Raw genomic sequence first — 20,703 nt, forward strand, 5'->3', positions numbered from 1 at the left:
TCATTTAGTAGTTATTTTTTCAGTAATTTCACTACAACACTTTAGCCAACCAAAGAAAAAGAAAATTTTAGTAAATATAATGAAATAATTTTACTTATTTATTGTTTTATTTATTTTAAGACTTGACATGTCAAAACATAATCAATTAACACATTAAATTAGTTGTTATCTGATAACAGCAATCAAATTGTAAAATGACTATTCTTCATGCATCATATGTATTTGCTATTCATATATCAAATTTCATAGAAATTGGTGCTGCAAATGTAAACATGGGGGTGGATTTTAATTAAATGTTAACTAACTAGCTTTTTTCCCCATCTTATTTCTCCACACAAGCCCCAAACGCCACATTAAGAAGCATGTCAGATAACTCGTCTTCCTCTGCTTTTGACTGCTTGACCTCAAGCATTGGGATTTCGATGATCATTTCTTTTTTCATCACCAAGATATTTGTTGTTCTTTGTCTCTCCATCTTCATCCTCTGCGTGGCTTACCAACGATGGCAGCAGCAGTCATTCTTGTCAGCAACAAGTCACTCTGACATTTTCACCTATAATCTGACTGCCATTGAACTGACAAATGTACTGGGGGTCATTGCTTACTTATGTGGCACATACACGAATAACTCAATGTTGCTTCTAATGGGGTTATATTCAGCTTCTTTTGTCTATCCTGCAGAGATATTCTTTAACATTGTGACATGTGTGGAGCGCTACCTGGCTGTTGTTCACCCCATCACCTATATGGGGCTGAGACAGTCGGGTGGGGTCAGGATCAGAAACATCTGCATTGGGTGTGTGTGGTTGATGTGCTTTGGTTGGCTTGGAGTAACAGCTCTATATTACCCTGATGTTCCCTATGTTCCATATTTCTGTATGATGGTGTCCTCATTAATCATCATCTCTTTTTGTAGCGTCTCTGTTCTCTGTGTTCTGATTCGTCCAGGTCCAGGGGAAATGGGAGCAAACGGGGAGAAGGTTAATCATTCCAAACAGAAAGCCTTCTACACCATCACAGCAATAATGATAGTGCTGTTGGTGTCTTCTCTAGGAATGCTTGTTACAGTTGGTCAGAATAATTCAAATCTGTTACGTAAAACAGACAGATGTGTCCTGTTCTTGTCTGGAAACTGGTTTACTCTGCCCATCAGTCTGATCTTACCTGTATTGTTTCTCCACAGAGCAGCAAAAGTGTCCTGCAGCAGTTTTACCAAAGAGTAAAAATAAAGCAATTAAACAAAAAAATAATAATAATAAAAAGATTAATAATGTATGTACGTGTGTTATATTGTGCAACAAGTCTTTTTCCAAACTATTTCTGTTAAAGTAGGGACAAAAGTATGGAAAATCAAATTAAATAAAAGCAGGTATAGACAAAATGATTAGGAAACAGCAGGTACTGAAGTCGGTGGAAAAGATACATGAAAAAGTACTAGTGACAAATCTGGTGCAACTCAGCTCTGTTGATTTACTTTCATTTAAAGTATCCCATCATATGTCCACACATGAGATCATAAATATGTTTTTTAAACTACTGATCTTTTTACATTGCATAAATATTGGAGTATACATTTTTTCAACATAAAAATGTCGGTTTGTCTCAGTAACATTTGACCTTGCAAGATTGAATGAGTCAGCACTTTAACTCTGTGATGCTTCGACAGTGAAATAATTGCAATAAAGTGTTCTTTAAACCTTCTGAAAATTAAAAAGCAACAAATTAACTTTCAGTTTGCATTTTCAGTAAAATGACTAGATGTTACAATCCCTGATAACGCATTGCTTTAAATGGAGAAAATCTTGGGGGATGGCTATTATGAGGAAAGGCAGCCCAGAAACTTTTCCAGCAGCACAGATCGTTATGTGCCTCAACTTTCGGTCTTTTACGCAGGCTAATCTGCCATTTTTTCTTCTTTGTTTATGTTTAGGGATTAGAGATCTGATCTAGCTTATCATATTAAAATTTGGAAAGCGTCATCAGTAGTGGATCTTGGATTCATTGGTTGTTTCGGCCATTTATCGCTAGACACCCTCTTCCAAGGAGGCCCTGCCAGGGTTGATCAGGCCCCAAAGTGTGTCACTGGTTTATGTTTATTTGTTATTTCTCCTCTTCTTTCTGCTGTTTAGTTTTCTACAGTTTATTTTTCTATCTATTCACTGCAACTGAGAAATAATACGTACCTCGTTAACATTTATGGAGCCTCACTTCTTCAAAGGCATAGAAAAGGTGATGGAGAGTAAGACAAAAGGGACAAGATAGGAGAGAGCAGAGAGGAGAGCCGGAAGGGGGGTGCCCAATCTGGCTTCACACACCTCCCCACCGTATCATTTGTATCATTTGTAAAAGCCTTGTATCATTTTTACTTTTTTGGGGGATGTCTCAGCATGTGTCTGATTTGATACACAGGCTTTTAGGTAAAAATAATAAAAAATCACTGATGATCTGGGATGTCTCACAAAGTTTGCTCCATTCACTGGATGAAACAAAAACAAAGAAAAAGTTCTTGAATTTACTTATTTAAAATTTGAATTTATTTATTTAAAAGGGACAGTACAGTTTAACAGTGCAAGACATGAAACTGATACAACGCACATGAGTTTATAGCTACTGCTAATTTTCAACAATTGTCCCTTGTTGGGCTTACAAGCTAAATAGGTACATTTTACAATAAAACATACATTTTCATAAAACCAAATTACATCATAAATACAATTACAATTAATAGACAATAATTTAAAATAGTGTACAATCCCTTCCTTTAAGACACTACCCCAACTTCTGTTGGGTTTATTGACCATATTCTGACTATAAGTCGCACCAGATTATAATGCACACTGTCGATGAACAGGTCTGTTTTCATACATAAAACGCACTGGATTATAAGGTGCATTAAGCAAAGCAAAACAGTCAGAAAAGTCAAACTTTTCTCAACTGTTTTTAAAGTAAATAAAATTAAATACAGATAAGAGGCAAACCCTGGTTATAGTGTGAATCGTTTGATAAAATAGTGCAAGATACAGCACTGATATAAACATCTATGATTGTTGGGAGCAGTTCTGAATGTACAGTCTGACAGCTGCAGGGAGGAAGGACCTGCGGAAACGCTCCTTCATGCATCTAGGATGCAGCAGTCTGTCACTGAAGGAGCTCTGCAGTTCAGCAACATTTACATTCATGGGGTGGGAGACTCTGTCCATCAGAGATGTTATTTTGGCCAGAGTCCTTCTGTCTCCCACCACCTGCACTGGGTCCAGGGTGCATCCCAGAACAGAGCTGGCCTCATAGCTGGACTGGCCATCGGGCATACCAGGCATTTACCCGGTGGGCCGATAGTGATTTTTCGTTTTTATGGGCCGATGGGTTTTGTTTTTTTGTTTTTGTTTTTTTCCCGTAACGGTATAAACTGAAACGTGATGGATTGGCCAGATGCTGGGAGATGTGTAAAAATAACTCAATTGTTTGGTGGTGGCTATTGCGGAGCTTCCACAGATTCAGTAACATTAGCAAGTGGTGGAGGCCAGCAGGTGCAGCACGCTGGCAGGTGGATGACGGAAAGGCAGGAGGAGCAGAGACCTGAGGCGGTGAACTGAACGTCAGGTAAGAAGTTATGACCTGCAGTCTATCTGGGTCAGATATAAACCAAGTTTAGGTGGAGTTTATTTTCGTTATGCTGACTTTTTACAGTCAGTTACTGTCAATAGAAAATTGTATTTAGTAGTCAGTATAATCTTTTAATAATATAAGTTTACATATGGTAGTGATAGGATGTGCGATCCTTAATAGTCTGCAAAAGCTTTGCGTGCATTCCAGAGTGCTCTGGCATTCACACCCACATCCTGGGAGCATGGGAAAGGTCGTACCTTGTCTTATTGTTTTACGGTAGGATAAACGTAGCTATGTTAGTTTTAGTTTAAGTGCCCTTTTTTACATATAGATGAACTGTTGGATTTTCCAGACCAGCAGGTTAAGGGAAGTCGTTTATGGGGTCACACTCTGACACACACACACACACGCGCACACACACACATACATATACACCTCCACATTCCAATGTAAGGAACAAACACCCACTGATGTATAAATAAAGACCAGGGCAGTCCCAGGGGCGAGTCTCTGAGCCCTCACTCTCTCGTGCGAGCGCTCTGGTGGCTGCCCTTGCTAGCAAGAAAACCTGTGTGTTTCTCCTCTCTGATTCTCAGCTGAAGAAGTGTTTTAGAATACATCTCTTAACAGTTACAATAACTCATACTGCGTACTAGCTAGCATGACGGAGTTTCTATACAGCTGGGCGGGTGCTATGATATTATTGATGTTGAACTTGTTTTATTTTATTTTATTTTTAAGGTTAGTTATTAGAGTTTCCAACCGTCCCGCAAAAAACGGAATCGAAAAGAAAATATTGCGCGCTTGGTATTGAGTTGAAAAGGAACAGTTTGTCCCGGACTTCAGCTACAATGAAAAAGACACAAAGCTGGAGTTATTCTGTGTCTTTGCTGCACAGCTGCCTCTTCTTCTCTCATTCTCTCCCCCCTCTCTCCTGTTTCTACTTCAATCATGAAACTGATCAATGATCAGCTGATCGGCTTTCCTCTCGTTTGTTTATCGCCCACTTTGCGCCAGAAAGAGGAAACCAGCGGATGTCGCGCTAAACAACAGTAGCACATTTAAGCTTGATCAGCTGTTGTTAGAATTTATTTAATATTACTTTCTACTATCAGCTGATGTTTGCTGGAGCCACAGCTGTAAAAGCTGCTGGTCATGATGTTGGTTTGGATATGTGGTGAGAGGAAAACATGAAGATGAAACCAGGAGATGTCCTTACTGGATCATCAGAGCTGAACAGGTGATGGAGAAACAGGTTTACCTTTTAGGTGACATGAATGAGTTGAAGGGAAGTTATGAACTGTTTCTGAGAAATAACACCAGGATCCTTTTCTAAGTAGTTGACAGCTGGTAACTGTGCAGGGGCGGGTCTAGCAAAGTTTTGCCAGGGGGGCAGGTAGGGCATTAACAGGGAAAGGGGGGCACAAAGAAATACTTTCTTATTGTCATTTAAAATGTCTCGCTTTTAACAAATAATTATCTGAATCTTACAACAAACGTTTTCATCTGATGTAAAATGTATAGAAATCCATTATTGTACATAGTAATTTTTTTTCGAGGGTCCCAACATAATTTCTTCAGAAGTAGTTAAGTACTGTATATGATGCCAGTATTTTCCCCACATTTTCTAGATTCTGTACCAGTACTGTGTGTAAAATGCCATCAAAAAGTCAATTAAGTTTTATTCTTTCTCACCTGTCTTTCTGTCTCCTTTCACTTATTAAAGGTTGCCATGTTAGAAAAAATATTTTGCCCTGCCATGCTGTTTATTGATGTGGCAAATGAATGGTTTATGAAAATATATGTAAATCTCTCATCAGTAATCAGTAATGATCATGTCTCACCTCTAGTCTTCTCTGTCTTAATTTCAGGTTTTCACCATATGTTGTAGATAGTTCAGGAGGTTAACTTGACCAAGCAGTCTACTTTCGGGTACTGTTTAGAATACCAGAATAGGGAGGATGGTGTAGGTTTAAGTTTATTAGACTAATACATATATACCAACAAGACAGTGTACATCACTGTGACAACAGCGTTTGTTTTCATTCAAAGGATTTATGGTTTTTCCTATAATACCTGGTGGGCCGGTCTCTAGTCAAAATGCCCGGGCCGATTTTTTGTCCCAGTCCAGCCCTGGCTGGCCTTCCTAATGAGTTACTTGCCTATAGGTTAATACTCATAGCATCACTTATCAAACAGAGAGCTAATCCAGACTTCCTCTATTTGGGTGCTGGTTCCACAGATGGACAGCGCAAAAGTGATAACATCTCCAACAACTAGTTTATTTTTCGTAGTTTCGTTCTTCATCATGTCTGTCTTGCTATGCAACTATGCAAGGACGTCACAGAAAAAATCATAACCAGAGTTTATAATTAGTGTTCGCTTTGCTGGTAAGTCTGGGTCCAGGTACTTTGAGGTTTTTACAGTCAGTGACCAGACCTGCTGGGCACCTGAAACACAAAACACACAATCAAAAGCAGCCTGCCAGGACAGATGCCAAAAGAAGTGATCACATTTTAGCTCGTGAGATCATGCAAAGTCCATCATTAGTTTGACTGATTCCCATCATTTAACCACAGTAATACACTTGCAAATAGACTTATACACTGCTGGCTGGATACCAGTGAAGAGCAGTGTGTGACTGTGGTCATGCAAGTTATAGACTATTTAGTATTGAAATATTTCGAGATATTGGTTGCTTTGTTATATATTTTAATGAGTCATTTTTGCAGTTTGTACAGTGTTTTGTAATGCTGCATTGTTTCAAGATTAGATATTTATGACATATTAAAAACATTATTTGCAAAAAAAAATATTTGGCAACACATGGCATTTGATTGGTTGGTTACTTTTTTTTACTCTGATTTTATGTCTTATGTTTGATTTTAGAACAAATCTGTTAATGAAAAATGTCAAAATGAAAAAGAAAACTACAACATATGAGGTTGTGCTGAAAAGAATTAATATAAAATGGATTAGAATTAAGAAATACAGAGTTAAAATCAAAAGTATAAATCAATTATACCATGGAAAAAAGGGGGTTACGATCAAAACAGGCTGTATATAGTAAAGTAAGTAAAGTTTATTTATATTGAGCTTTTCACAGACATAACAATCACAAAGCACTGAACAACAATTACATGACCGTGTTTTCTGTTCTTCCCTGTTTATTTCCTACATGTTTCCTTTCCTGTTTCATTATCTTCAGCCACGTACTCACCTGTTTCCAATTTCGTCATAATTCAGTCTGTGTATTTAAGTTCGTCAGTTTTACCAGTTCACTCTCGTGTCATTGTCGCTGTTAGGTTGTCGTACGTTCAGTTCCGTCAGTCAGTCAGTCAGTCAGCCATTTCCTGCTTCAGTTCTGCTCGCTCATTTTGTTCTGCAATAAACACCAGCCTTCACCGATCTGTGAGTCCAGCGTTTAGGTCCTCCTTCCCTCACCCACACTTCAACCCCTGACAAATGCACAGGGATATGTATAAAATGTACAGAGCTATGTATAAAATTTGCAAGGCTATGTACAAAATGTACAGTGAACAAACAAGCTGATGAGTAAGATAACCAAAAGGATGTTAAACTGTGTTATAGAGTCAGACAGCTGCTGGTAGTGCTCCTTTCTAAAATGTGGGTGTAAAAGTCTACTGCTGAATGAGCTGCTCAGGGCTCGTACAGTCTCATGCAGAGGGTGGGAGGTGTTGTTCATGATGGATGTTAGCTTAGACAACATCCTCTCTTCCCCAACCTGCCCGATGGACTTCAGCGGACAGTCCAGGAAAGAGCTGGCCCTCTTGACCAGTTTGTTGAGTTTCTCAAGAGTCCCTCTCTGCCATTCCACCACTCCAGCAGACCACAGCATAATAAATAGAAGATGCCACCACAGTGTCGTAAAACGTCCTTAGGAGTGTTTAAACCATGGATGTTCACCGGTGTGGCTTCTTGCTGAAGTTAATCACCAGCTCCTTTGTCTTGCTGGCATTAATGCGAAGATGGTTCTGGTCACACCAGCTGACAAAGTCATCGATGACCCCTCTGTATTCCAGTTCATTTCCCTCTGAGACCCGACCCACAATGGCGGTGTGGTGTGAGAACTTCTGGAGATGGCAAGTGTCTGTGTCATAACTGAAGTCTGCAGTGTACAGAGTGAAGAGGAAAGGGGTGAGTACTGTTCCTTGTGGGGCCTCGTGTTACAGACTACCACCTCAGACACACAGTTCTGCAGCCTCACATACTGGGGTCTCCTGGTGAGGTAGTCAATAATCCACAAGGACATCTGATAGTCCACTCCTGCTCCCTGCATCTTCTCCCGTAGCAGCGAGGGTTGTATTGTGTTGAAGGCACTGGAGAAATCAAAAAACATGACTCTCACAGTGCACCTGGTGCTCTCCAGATGAGAGAAGGCCCGATGCAGCAGGTAGATGACAGCATGATCCACCCCAATGTTCGGCTGGTAGGAAAACTGCAGCGGGTCTAGGTCTCTCTTGACTAGTGGGTGAAGGTGGTGAAGTATGATTCTCTCCATAGTCTTCATCAGGTGTGAAGTCAGGGCAACAGGTCTGAAGTGGTTCAGCTCCTTGGGGTGCATTGTCTTTGGGACTGGGACCACGCAGGAGGTCTTCCACACAATGGGGACTCTCTCCAGGCTGAGACTGAGGTTAAAGATGTATGTGATAACCTCACAGAGTTGATCTGCTCAGTCCTTCAAAAGTCTGGAGCTGATTCCATCCGGACCCGTGGCCTTCCTGATTTTCATCTTCCTCAGCTGACTTCGCACCTGGTCAGTTGTGGTGGAGAGGCTGCTGTGTAGGGTGTGGGTGGGTGGCTCCTGATGACTGCCATGGGGGTAGGAGGCAATAGAGTCGTTGAAGGAAAAAGGGGGCAGGTGTGGTGAATCTAATGTCCCCGTTTCTATGGGGGGTTGCAGAGAGGTGTGAAGAGCTCTGGTGGATGGGGAAGGGCTTCTGAATCGAACCTGTTAAGAAACTGGCTCAGTCTATTAGCCCAAAGCTGGTCTCCAGACTCTGGACCCCCTCTGCTCGTTGTGCTTCGTCAGGTGATTGTGTTCAGTCCTCTCCACACATCTCTGGTGTTGCTCTGCTGGAGCTGCCTGACTTCATGCCTTTCCCCTCCTTATCTCTCTCCTTAGCTCATTCTGGACGATCCTCATTTCCTCTCTGTTTCCAGATCTGAAAGCCCTCCTTTTCTTCTCCAGCAGGGTCCTCAGATCTGGAGTCAGCGATAGCTTGTTGTTGGAGTAACACCGTACTCTCCTTGTCAGTACAGTACATTCACATCTTGTATTTTTAAAGTTTACGACAGCAGATCACTTCTCAACATCGGTAATAAGTTTGCACATGTAACCTTGGACACTGTTAAACCCGACCCGTCCTTACTGACTGAGATACTACGTGGTGTGGACAGCAACAATGGACAGGATGCACACCTGAGGCGAAGAACAAAGAAGTGCCGGGGTAAATATACTGGTGTTTGGAACAGACTGAGGCAGCAGGTGCACTGCAGGCCAGAAGCATTTCTACTCTCTCCAGCAACTGCTCGCCACATCTGGAATACCTGAGCATTACGTTCCGCCTTTTTTTTACCTTCCCTGCGAGTTCACCACGGTAATCGCCAAGGTAGTCTACATCACACCCCTAAACTACATGATGTTGCTGAAAGCAAAACTCGGACAAGTCATGTCAAACTTTATCAACATGTCACGCGTCCGACGAGCTGAACGAGTTCTACGCCCACTTCGAGGTTAGCCAGGCAGTTAATGCTAACAACCACCTGACAACTGAGGATGGTGACATCATCAGAGAGGGACCGGCGATCATCATCGCAGAGCACGACATCTGGGCGGCGCTGAGTGAGCACAAGGAAAGCAGCAGGACCAGACGGCATCACCGGCCATCTGTTGCGTTGCTGAGCTGACCAGCTAGCAGGTGTGTTCATGAACTTTCAACGAGTCCCTGGCTAAGTCTGTGGTCCCCACAAAAGATCCACCATCATCCCTGTGCCCAAGAACAACAAGCCCTCATGCCTGAATGACTACCGGCCAGTTGCACTGACTCTGGTGCTAATGAAGGTGTCCGAAAGGCTGTTGAAAAACATCATCTCCTCCTCCATCCCAAACACCAAAGATCCACTCCAGTTCACCTACTTACCCAACAGATCCACTGAGGAAGCTATCGCCCATGTCCTGCCCAGCACCCTTAGCCACGTGGACAAGAAACAGGGTAACTATGTGAGACAGCTGTTTGCTTATTACAGTTCAGTATTTAACACATTAGTGCCTGGTAGACTGTTCACAAAGCTGAGGGATCTAGGACTCAACAGCTGTATGTGTGCATACAGCTATTGGACTGAACAGACTGTGTGGCCACCCATGGCTCCAATACCATTGTGAAGTTTGCTGACGACACAGTGGTGTTGGACGCCATCTCCAACAATGATGAGGTGGCCTACTTGGATGAAGTGAAGAATCTGGCATTGTGCTGCCAGGATAACCACCTCCAGCTGAACATCGGCAAGACAAAGAAGCTGGTGGTGGACTTCAGAAGGAGTAAGCACAGACACTACAAGCCCATTATCATAAATGGAACTCCAGTGGAGAGGGTGCAGTCCTTCAAGTACCTTGGTGTCCACATCTCCTCAGATCTGACATGCTCTGCCCACATTTAGATCCAGTCCATCATGGTTCATGCACATGGAGGCTCAGTTCACCGTTCACGTCATCACTTTTATGACCGAAGCTGTAGCGACCATAACCGCTGGCAACAGGGAAAGGCTGCTCGTCATAGAGGTCTTGCGATCCGGGAGACATTTTCCAGAAGACCCTCTGTCCCCTGGCCACTGCCGGCAGGCTAGCAGCTGGCTGTGGGCCGTGGCTCATTGCAGCTAATGGTTCTTCCATCTGTTACAGCCCTGAGCCTTGGGAGTGAGAATGCCTTTTTATATTTATGCAAATCCAAGTGTGCTAGGACTCGTGGATGATTGGTTACTGGGAGACCTGTGCCAGCCCTCTTCTATGCAAATTGAAGTGTGCCAGACCACATAGACGATTGGTTGCCTGGGGATCCCATGACACTCCAAGAAGAAATGACTGGCTGATCGTGTGCACCTGCTGGTGTAAAGGCTGAAGATCCTTCACACTACGGGGACTGCTGCTCAGAAGTGAACATGCAGTGTCCCCCTCGTCTGCCTCTCTTTTGAGCTTTGTTTTCTAAACCTGTTCGCAGTGTTGCACTTTGTTTGTTAAACCTGGTATACAGCTGAACTTAGTTTTATTAGAGTTTTGTGACGCTGGCTTGGCTTAGTTAACCCTTAGCTTTTGTTTTGTGGTGCTAGTTTGCATTAGTTAACCCTTAGCTTTTGCTCCTGACTTTTTTTTTCTTCATGGTTGCCCATTGGTCTGTTGAACAGCCCTGTCAGTTTTCTGTTTAAAGCATGCAATAAAAACTTTTATTTTACTCAGTTTTCTTGTGGGGGCTTGTGCATGTTACTCCCCTCCTGTCGCCTAGCAGATGGGGTCGTAACACAATCACAACCAGGGAAATTTTGTTGTTGCTGCTAGCTCTGTTGCTATATTAGGTGCTGATTTTCTTTGTGCCCATGGACTCCTAGTCGATGTTGCTAACAGCCATGTTGTTTGCTGTGTTGTTTTCTTCAATACCCTGTTTTACTCGGGCCGCCGAGCTCCTGGTATGGGCTAATGTAGTGACTTCCGTTGATGCTTTTCAGCGTTTGCTTTTGGAGTTCCCATCACTGACTGTCCCTTCTCTAACAGGTCAGCAAAGCACGAGTTTGAACATTATGTGCCTGCGGTCGGGCCCCCGGTGTTCATGCGGGTGCTCCTCCTCGACCCCGCAAAACTCTCCGTCGCTTGGGAGGAGTGTGCAGCCATGGAGCGCCTTGGCGTTGTAAGGCACTCGAATAGTGCCTGGGCTTCTCCACTACACACAATGCTCAAATTGGATGGCGGAGATTTTCACTGTTTAAATGACACAGAGAACGATCGTTACCCTATTCCTCACAACAACCGATCTTGCCAGGACCTCAATTTTTTCCAGAATTGACTTGGTGCACTTGCTGCTTCAAGTTAGCTGAAAGAGCAAGCACATGTCTTAAATCTAAACTGAAGAGGAGTTTCCTGCAGCTGTTCCTAGATGGACTTATTGAGTCTGTCAGGGCCTATGTGAGTTGCTTAGGCATTGGCTACCAACTAATTATTCATTTACCTATTCTAGGTCAGGATTGGTTCTCTTCAGGTATAACAAATTTAACTTAAAGTATTGTCATCTATATCTGGTAGATGGGATAAAAAGGAGAGAATGGCTTGGGAGACATTTCCACTTACAGGAGAAACATTTGGTACACCAACTTGCACAGTAGAAATAAACTCATCTCCACTACAGATAGCAGAGTTTTACATACAAAAACAAATATGAATCAAATAGTAATGTACCTGTGACAAATCTTGTCCCTTCTTTCTGTGCAGCAACCAGAGGTGCAGGGGTTAATGGTTGTTTGCTGTTCTGAGTCCATGCTGATTCCATGCTTCCTGGAATGACTGAAGATGATGTTGAATGTGATGCAAAAAGCATCTGTGCAGTGCAAACAAGTGAATTTCTTCACCAGGGTTGAGCAGTCCTTGAATCTCCAGCTGGGTGAAGATTGTGTAGAAAAGTTCAAGGACGTTTTTATACACATCCCTCCACATGCGCTCAATGCTGGTTTCCATCTATATGCCAAAGGTGATTTGCTGCTGGTACACTGTACTGAAGACGCCTTGCAGTCTTAATAGATAACCGTTGTATCTTGACCCCTTCTGGATTGACTCGTCTCATTGAATCCATCACTCGAAATCCTGATTAACAAACAGATCATGTCTTAGTACTAACAACTACAAAAAGACTGTATTGTAAACACTGTAATGCATATCGGACAGATCATCATTGCTTCAGTTAAGTATCCAGGTGCTGTACAGATTTAGTGAGGAGAGAGAATTGTATACAGACTGGTTCAAACGGGAACATAACTGCATAACAGTGATAAGAACATGCTAGTCATTGTTAATGGATACATTAAAATATCACATCATGGCCTCACTGACACATGCTTTCCGGGCTGGAAACTGGTGTTTGGATATTTTAACAATATCAACTTACTTTGAATGTGTATGTGTTGCACACTTGGACAAATGACACTTCCAGGCGTGCATGAGTTCAGAATTGTTCTCTTTACTTGCTCATTTGCAACTGCAAATACAAAACACAAGCAATTCAATTTAGCGTAGCTGCACTCTGCAGGCTAAGTGTGCAGTAAAACACACAGGGCGACTTTACGCGTAACTACTGAACCTGTGCTAACAAAGTACTCATTTACTCACTATTTACCAATGTTGATATTACAATATTCTGCACACTCGCATGCTCATCCAACTAGTATTGTTGCACCTGGAGACTACCCTTTCGATCCCCTTATTAATCATTTGCGATGTGATATCCCGTTTAGCACCAGTTCAGGTACATCATGTAAATCACAAACTCTGACATTAGCGCTGTGTTCCGTTAATGACAGTACCTTACTCTAATACATTTCTCATACGTCAATATCATTCTGTTCACACATCATCACATTACTTGTGCTCACCTGCAAATACAAAACACAAGCACTTCAGTTTAGTGTAGCTGCACTCTGCAGGCTAACTGTGCAGTAAAACACACAGGACCCCAAAGCTGCCTGATTCAGTGCCTGCATGAGCGCCACCCATGGGAATCATCATTGATCAGAATATTCTAGCTGGATTGCCAGTGAGCACAGTATGTGTCAGAAATAGTAATAAAGAACGGAATGCATAACGTAACAATGATAAGAATACATGAAATTATGGCGTTTGGGGGGGGGGGGGGGGGGGGTCCACCCATTACTGGTGGGTCTACTGCCCGAGTACAAGGTTCCTACAGGCTCCACTGCCCCCAGTCTCTGAGTTAGCACTCAACGCCGAGATGGTGCCTATACTTAAGCCGTAGCTGCCCCACTTAGTTTAGACAGTGATCATTTTAAAAAAAAGTAAGCGATATTTCATTGTCAAACATCATAATTATGGTCAACATCTAAATAATGCTGTATACAGACTTACACAGGTGTTAAATTACAGCGTAAACTTACCTTAGACCTTCCCCCGTCATTCTCCTCCTAATTGTGCTCGGAGACACAGAAAACATATCGGCAACTACCCTGATTGTCATCCCGGAGAGCACTAAAGTCCCAAGTGCTGCAGTTGGGATTTCAAGACGTGGACGGCCAACATTTGAAGACTGTTCTTCCTCGGCGTATTCCAAACGAACGCGGTGCTGAATTGATCTTAAACCTTCGACAATGTTGTCATCGATGCTAACATCTTGAAGAGCAATTATCATCCAGGCATTTCAGAAACATCATCTAAACGACTCAAAACAGTATCTACTTTTAAATGATCCCTCTCTATCTGATTTGCTTAAATGAGCAGAACTGACTGAAGTTCACACCAGTCCACCATCCTCCGTAACCTTTGACCTAGCACGCTGTTGCTAGCTGTGGCAGCCGTCCGCGGAGCAGGTATCCAGGAAAACTAGTCGATGGTAAAGAATAAGCCAATAGGCGGAAAGGTCCAACCCACTTACACTGATTGACAGACAAATTCATTCTGCTGAAAAGTCGCATTATGAAATAAATAGGCTATCAGGAAAAAACGTGATTTTGAAATAAAGACTGACTTTGAAAAAGAGGAGATTTTGGAATAAAAACAGCTGGAAATAAATAAAATGGGTTAGGGTTAGGGATAATCAGCAATAATCTCTGTTATTGGGAAAAATAATGACCATGAAATAATATTTCACAATAATAAGTAAATTTATATAGCAGACTGGAATACATTTCATAATAATGAGCTTTTTTTTTCAAAATGTGTTCCATTATTTCACAATATCATTCTCACATTACATATCTGTGTCTTATTTATTCACATTATTATTTTATTTATTATTATTTATTTATTTCATCATGACCTATTTCTTTATTTAATTTTGAACACTTTGGAGTTCCATACCGCAAACCCGGGAGGCATTTTGGTCATGTTGACGTGGATCTGGTTGGCACCCTGCCGCAGTTGCAAGTTTTTACACACCTTTTGACTGTGGTGGGCTACACTACCCCATGGCCAGAGGTGGTGCCCCTTGCATCCACCACAGTGGCGGTGGTGGCCAGGGCATTTTTGTTAACGTGGGTTTCGCGTTTCGTATCCCCCGCTGAAATTAACCCTCTGGGGTTGACAGATGCGCCGGCGCATTAAAATCACATGACCCATTTAAGTCATGGGTCAAATTCAGATATTTGAGGTTGTGCTGAAAATAATGATAACAAACAAGGCAAGATGAACATTTTTTAAAGGTGGAATATAGAGGTGAAATCAAAAGTAGTCAAAAATGGCCAATTATACCCTGGACTCTAGAGGGTAAATTCAGACAGGGCCCCCAGTTTGTTTTGGAGCGTTGGTCTGCCATGGCTGATGGCCTGGGGGTCAAGGTCCACTGAACCACTGAATACCACTCACAAGCCAATGGGATGTGCAAATGAGTTCACTGTACTCAAATAGGCTCCATAGTCACAACAGAAACGTATTAAACATATTAAACATATTAATACAATATAAGGACCGCATAGTGCCATACAAAAAATGCAAAATCAAAAACAACCTGCCATTCCAGCAGCGAAAAGAGGTCATCACGTTGTTTAATGTGGGATCATGCAAAGTCCATCATTTGTTTGACTGATGGCCATTATTAAACTACATTCAGTAATACACACAGACTTGCACACTGTTGGCTGAACCAGTGAAGAGCAGCATGTGCATTTCAATTAAAAGAAGATGAGATTAAAAGAAGAACAATATATAATAAGATGGCATTATTGTGGTTATTAATATTATTAACTGCTTATTAAAAAGAGGTTGGGAACACCTGTACATTTCATGTCAGTTACTGCTTCAGTTAGCACCAGTTACACCTCACGCTCACCATGCAAAGTATAGACAGTATTTTTTGATGTACAGTTGTGCTGATAAGTTTACAAACCCTGGCTGAATTTATGATTTTAGAGAATTAATGATAATACAAAAACTTTACTGATTGTTAGTGGTTGGATGAAGCTATTTAGTGTCATACAACTGTGTTTACTCTTTTTAAATCATAATCACAACACAAACCAAACTCTCACCATTACAAAATATTCTTCATCACAATAATTGTGTTGTATTAAAATTGGAGATATACTGAATCTGTCTATATGGATCATAAATGTGGGAAACAAATAATGTGCACAAAATGAAAATATTGTTCCTTTATTTTAAATGTGGCTTATATCTTGTTAGTGGTGTGAAACATGCTCTATACTGAGCAACAAAAATACCATATCTATGACAACTGTATGCAGCTCCTCAGTTGTTTTTAATGTTGTTAGCAGTAGCAGTGCAGGTTGAAGTTTAGTGGCCATTTGATTCACAGTAACCTCCATTTGTCTACAAAAACAAAACAGTCACACCTCGCTGGGAAAGCACTTGCAGAAGATTTGCTTAATTCAGAGAACACTTTCATTTTTACATATTCACAGTCAGCAAAGAACACACATTATGGAGATATAATCCGATTCTCTGAATGCTTATCTCAACAAGTAAAAATCATTAAAATCAGTCTGATAGCTCATTGTTCATTATCTTAATGAAATGTACATTAATGAAACTGTCTTTATGTTTTCATTAATATTTGCTAGTCATTTTTTTCAATTTCAAATATTTCTGTGGCGAGAATAAGGCACGGCGGGACCACGGAGTATCATTCGGAGCCATCTTTATTTACATCTCACCACAACACACCCAAACCCCTGAGTCCCCGTGTTTTTAACTAGGCGGGCGTGATTAAGGATGCCGTGCAGGTGCGTCCGCCCTCCCTGCATGGCACCGCAGACCACGCCCCTCCACAATTTCAAATAATATGTAAGTCAGAAAACACTGTAACACTATTAGTGATGTCTATAAAAAGATGTATGGATCTTGTACTTGGAGCTTTTTCCTGTGCTGCCATGACTAGTGCGCATCTGTGCTCTTTCAGTCCAGCTTTGTCCAGCCACTTGTAGGATTTCTGGGATGTCAACCACTCCCATGATGGCTCCTCCTCGTGCTCCTCTTCTTTCTTGGATTTTTGCTGCCTGTGGTATTCCCTAAGCACACAGTCAGTTGTAGGTGTCTTGCTGATGTACCAATGGATATTCGTTGTCTCATTCTAGACCATGGTTCTGACACTTACTATTCCCTGGCCTGCTTCCTTCCGCTTAGTGTACAGCCTCAAGGTGCTGGACTTGGGGTGAAACCCTCCATGCATAGTTCAGAAGCGACTGACATCAAGACAAATTGGTAAATGGTAAATAGCCTGTATTTATATAGCGCTTTACTAGTCCCTAAGGATCCCAAAGCGCTTTACACAGTCAGTCATCCACCCATTAACACACACATTCACACACTGGTGATGGCAAGCTACATTGTAGCCACAGCCACCCTGGGGCGCACTGACAGAGGCAAGGCTGCCGGACACTGGCGCCACCGGGCCCTCTGACCACCACCAGTGGGCAACGGGTGAAGTGTCTCGCCCAGGGACACAACGACCGAGACTGCCCAAGCCGGGGCTCGAACCAGCAACCTTCCAATTACAAGGCAAACTCCCAACTCTTGAGCCACGATCGCCCCAATGGGAGTAGAATGGGAGGCAGAGCCTTCAGTTTTCAGGCCCCTCTTCTGTGAAACCAGCTTCTAGTTTGGATTCGGGAGACAGACACTATCTCTACTTTTAAGATTAGTCTTAAAACTTTCCTATTTGCTAAAGCAAATAGGGCTGGACCAGGTGACCCTGAATCCTCCCTGGTTCCTATTTGCCTGTGGGATTCCCAGGTCCTTGTAACTGTCGTCTGTGTCTGCAATGTTGCCTTCTGGCAGTGTGATCTATTCCCTTAGCCCTGCTCTTAGACCCACTAGTCACGGCGCTGTTCTCATATTGTTCCCTGGCCAAGGCTGTGAATCTTAGCTTGGCAGTTTCCAAGGCCTCAGGTATGGACAGGATACCTCTTGGGCACCTTTTTCATCAAACCTTCTTGCAACTCCAATAGTTGGTTAACTTTCCTCCGTGCTACCTTGATCATGGCCTTGAGTCTCTGTTTTTGTAGCTAAGATTCGCAACATCTAGTAGACCTTCACAGGATACTTCACATAATCTCAGTAAGTGGCTGTGGAGAGACCAGATTTCAAGCCTTCGGTATGATCCTATCTTTCAGTCCGTTCCTGTTTCTTTCAGGTCAGTTCCTCTCGCACTCAGCACTCCTTCTTCTTCCATAATACAATCTTGGGTAAGGGTGATGATGATATCTCCAACCTGACCTGCTTTGTTGTACCTCGTCAATCTCTAGGCATACAAGCATTTCCTTCTTAAAAATGCTGGAACACTAAGCTACTAGTTCCAAGATTCCATTCCACATCCTATTTGTGTAACCTCTTAGCTGTGGTTATTTGTGTAGTAGCATACAACAGTGGCCTGCTCTCATCTCTTGTTCCAGTAGCCCACTTCTCATCGTGGTTCCCTGGTTCCTCAAAACCTGATGTGGACCATGTTAACCCAGGCGACATGTTTGACACCATTCTTTTATTTGCTTTCAAAGCTCTCCATGGCCTAGCCCCATCTTATCTCTCTGAGCTGCTACAGCCTTATACACCCACCCGATCTCTCAGGTCAGCTGATCAGCTGCTCCTGAATGTACCCAGGACTGGGCGTAAACTTAGAGGAGGCCACTTCTTTACCTGATTTTAAGTCACTCTTGAAAACCCACCTCTTTACCCTGGCCTTTGACACCACGTGAGATGTTGGTTTTTATTTTTATTTTAGTTGTTCTTAGTTGATTCGATGCTGTTTTATAATGTTTTAGTTTTTGTTTTTGTTTAGGGCTGTTTTAATGTTATGCATTATGTGTTTTATTTATTTATTTTTGCTGTTTTCTGTTATTCTATTGTTTTTAACTTGTTTTTCTGTACAGCACTTTGTTCCTGTGTTGGGTATTTTAAAGTGCTTTATAAATAAAATTGGATTGGATTGTACACAGGTGATATCTCTTATTCTTTTGGTGGCTACTGAAAGATTATGGCCACCACAACAAAAGACTGACATGGTGTCTATTTTACTGCAAACATCACATCAATCTGTCAGTCTACTGCTTCATTCTCCCGTCATGGCAAAATTAAAATAAATGCAATGAAAAAAACAATAAAGGTGGTGCTTCAAATACCAAAGACATATAAGAAAATAACATTAAACTGAATTTAACTTTTCTCTAATATTTAAAATTTTGATTTTCTGCAAATACATCTAACTAAATTGTTATGTAGTTTTAATCTTAGCAGAAGTTCAACAACAGAGGAGATTTTAAAAAGTGTTTGAGAAATTTAACATTTGTCACAATTTTCCAACAGCTCCAGTGGACGCTTACTCTACACCAACTAATACAAGTAAGAAACAAGTCGCCTTCACACTTAGTCAAATGAAGCTGAATTCACTCTTACTTGTAAATGCCTGTTTTTCTTCACTGTATTTTCCTTTTTTAAAAATCAAAGAGCAGTTTTGAGAATATGATAAGTCCTTTTTTGTAATAAATCTAATTATACTTTAGGTGCGATGTCTGAGATTAAACTGAGATTAAACAGAATTAATTTAAACAAGTTGACAGCAATCCATAACCCACAGAAAGTTTACATGTTGGGAAACCACATTAAACTTATTTTGTAAGTATTTTTAATTAATGTGTATTAATAAAAATGTAATGCTTGTAATGTAATGTTTAGAGGGGAAAACACAGTTCATCAACAGATAATTAAGTGACTGTTATACTAAAAGATGTTCATCCACAGCAAATTAAGAATATTTGACCCGAATGTGATTAAGACAATTCTAACATTTGTCACATATTCCAGTAGCTCTGATGGAAACTGCTCGGACACAAACAAGTGGCATCAGTCTGCAAGACACAAAGCTGGCCAGAGCAAGTCTTGCAGATGCGAAGACCACAACAGAGTAGGCCACTGAGGAGACGAAGGCTGCCGCTGAGGGGTGCCCATCACCCGCTCCCCAATAATGGGGCAGGCTGCCACATTCAGGTGGTAGAACCTAGTAAAAGCCGAATTGGATGACCACGTTGCCTCTGCACAAATGGCAGAGAGAGAGGCGCCCCTCAACAAGACACATAAAGTGGCCACCCTGCGGATCAAGTGGGCCTGCACTCCAGAGTGGAGGGGTACCTCTGCCGTCAGCCGGAGCCTTGCAGGGCAAGGGTGGAACAGTAACCCTCTTGCCTGGGACAGGAGTTCCTAGGATATCCTGTCCAGAAGTTGAAGGATTGCTGAAAACCAAGACATGTGGGCCCAGAGAGTGCCCGCCAGGATCAGCATCAACTCCTTGGTCTGAACCCAGTGGAGGCTCAGTGTGAATGGATGCTTATGTATACTGCGGGAGTCCAAGAGTGAAACTCAAGACGTGAAAACAGGCCAGCCTCACTTTAGAGGCCAGCAAGCATTAGCTCACAGAGCTACTTATTAGCCACCACCAGGTCTTGCTGGCCCTGTAAACCTGCATGAGCATGGGCCATACACCAGATGGGAACCGAGCACTGCAGGCTGGAGAACTCTATGTATTATACATAAGCTGTGGGTAGTGACCGGGCTGGCGGGAATGTCTTTAAAAAGTATCAAGATGTCATGACCAAGGGGGGTCAAAATATTACTCACAGACCCATTAATGGGTGAGAAGTCAGACTGACTGCTTCTGGGGAAAGGATGTCCAAAAGACTGAGAAGTATTTCTTCCACTTGTTGAATATTTTCCCAGTTGAGGCCAGACATATCTTCACTGTCTTTAATGTTGACAGAGATACAAACTATATATTTTTTAAACTAAAAATAGAAACCAAAGAAACATTTCACAAAGACTGAATATAACAATCTGAGTATATCAGAGAATATAGACACAAAACC

The sequence above is a fragment of the Perissodus microlepis genome, chromosome 3 (assembly GCF_051167445.1).
Source record: "Perissodus microlepis isolate ML-2025 ecotype Zambia chromosome 3, ASM5116744v1, whole genome shotgun sequence".
Lineage (NCBI taxonomy): Eukaryota > Metazoa > Chordata > Actinopteri > Cichliformes > Cichlidae > Perissodus > Perissodus microlepis.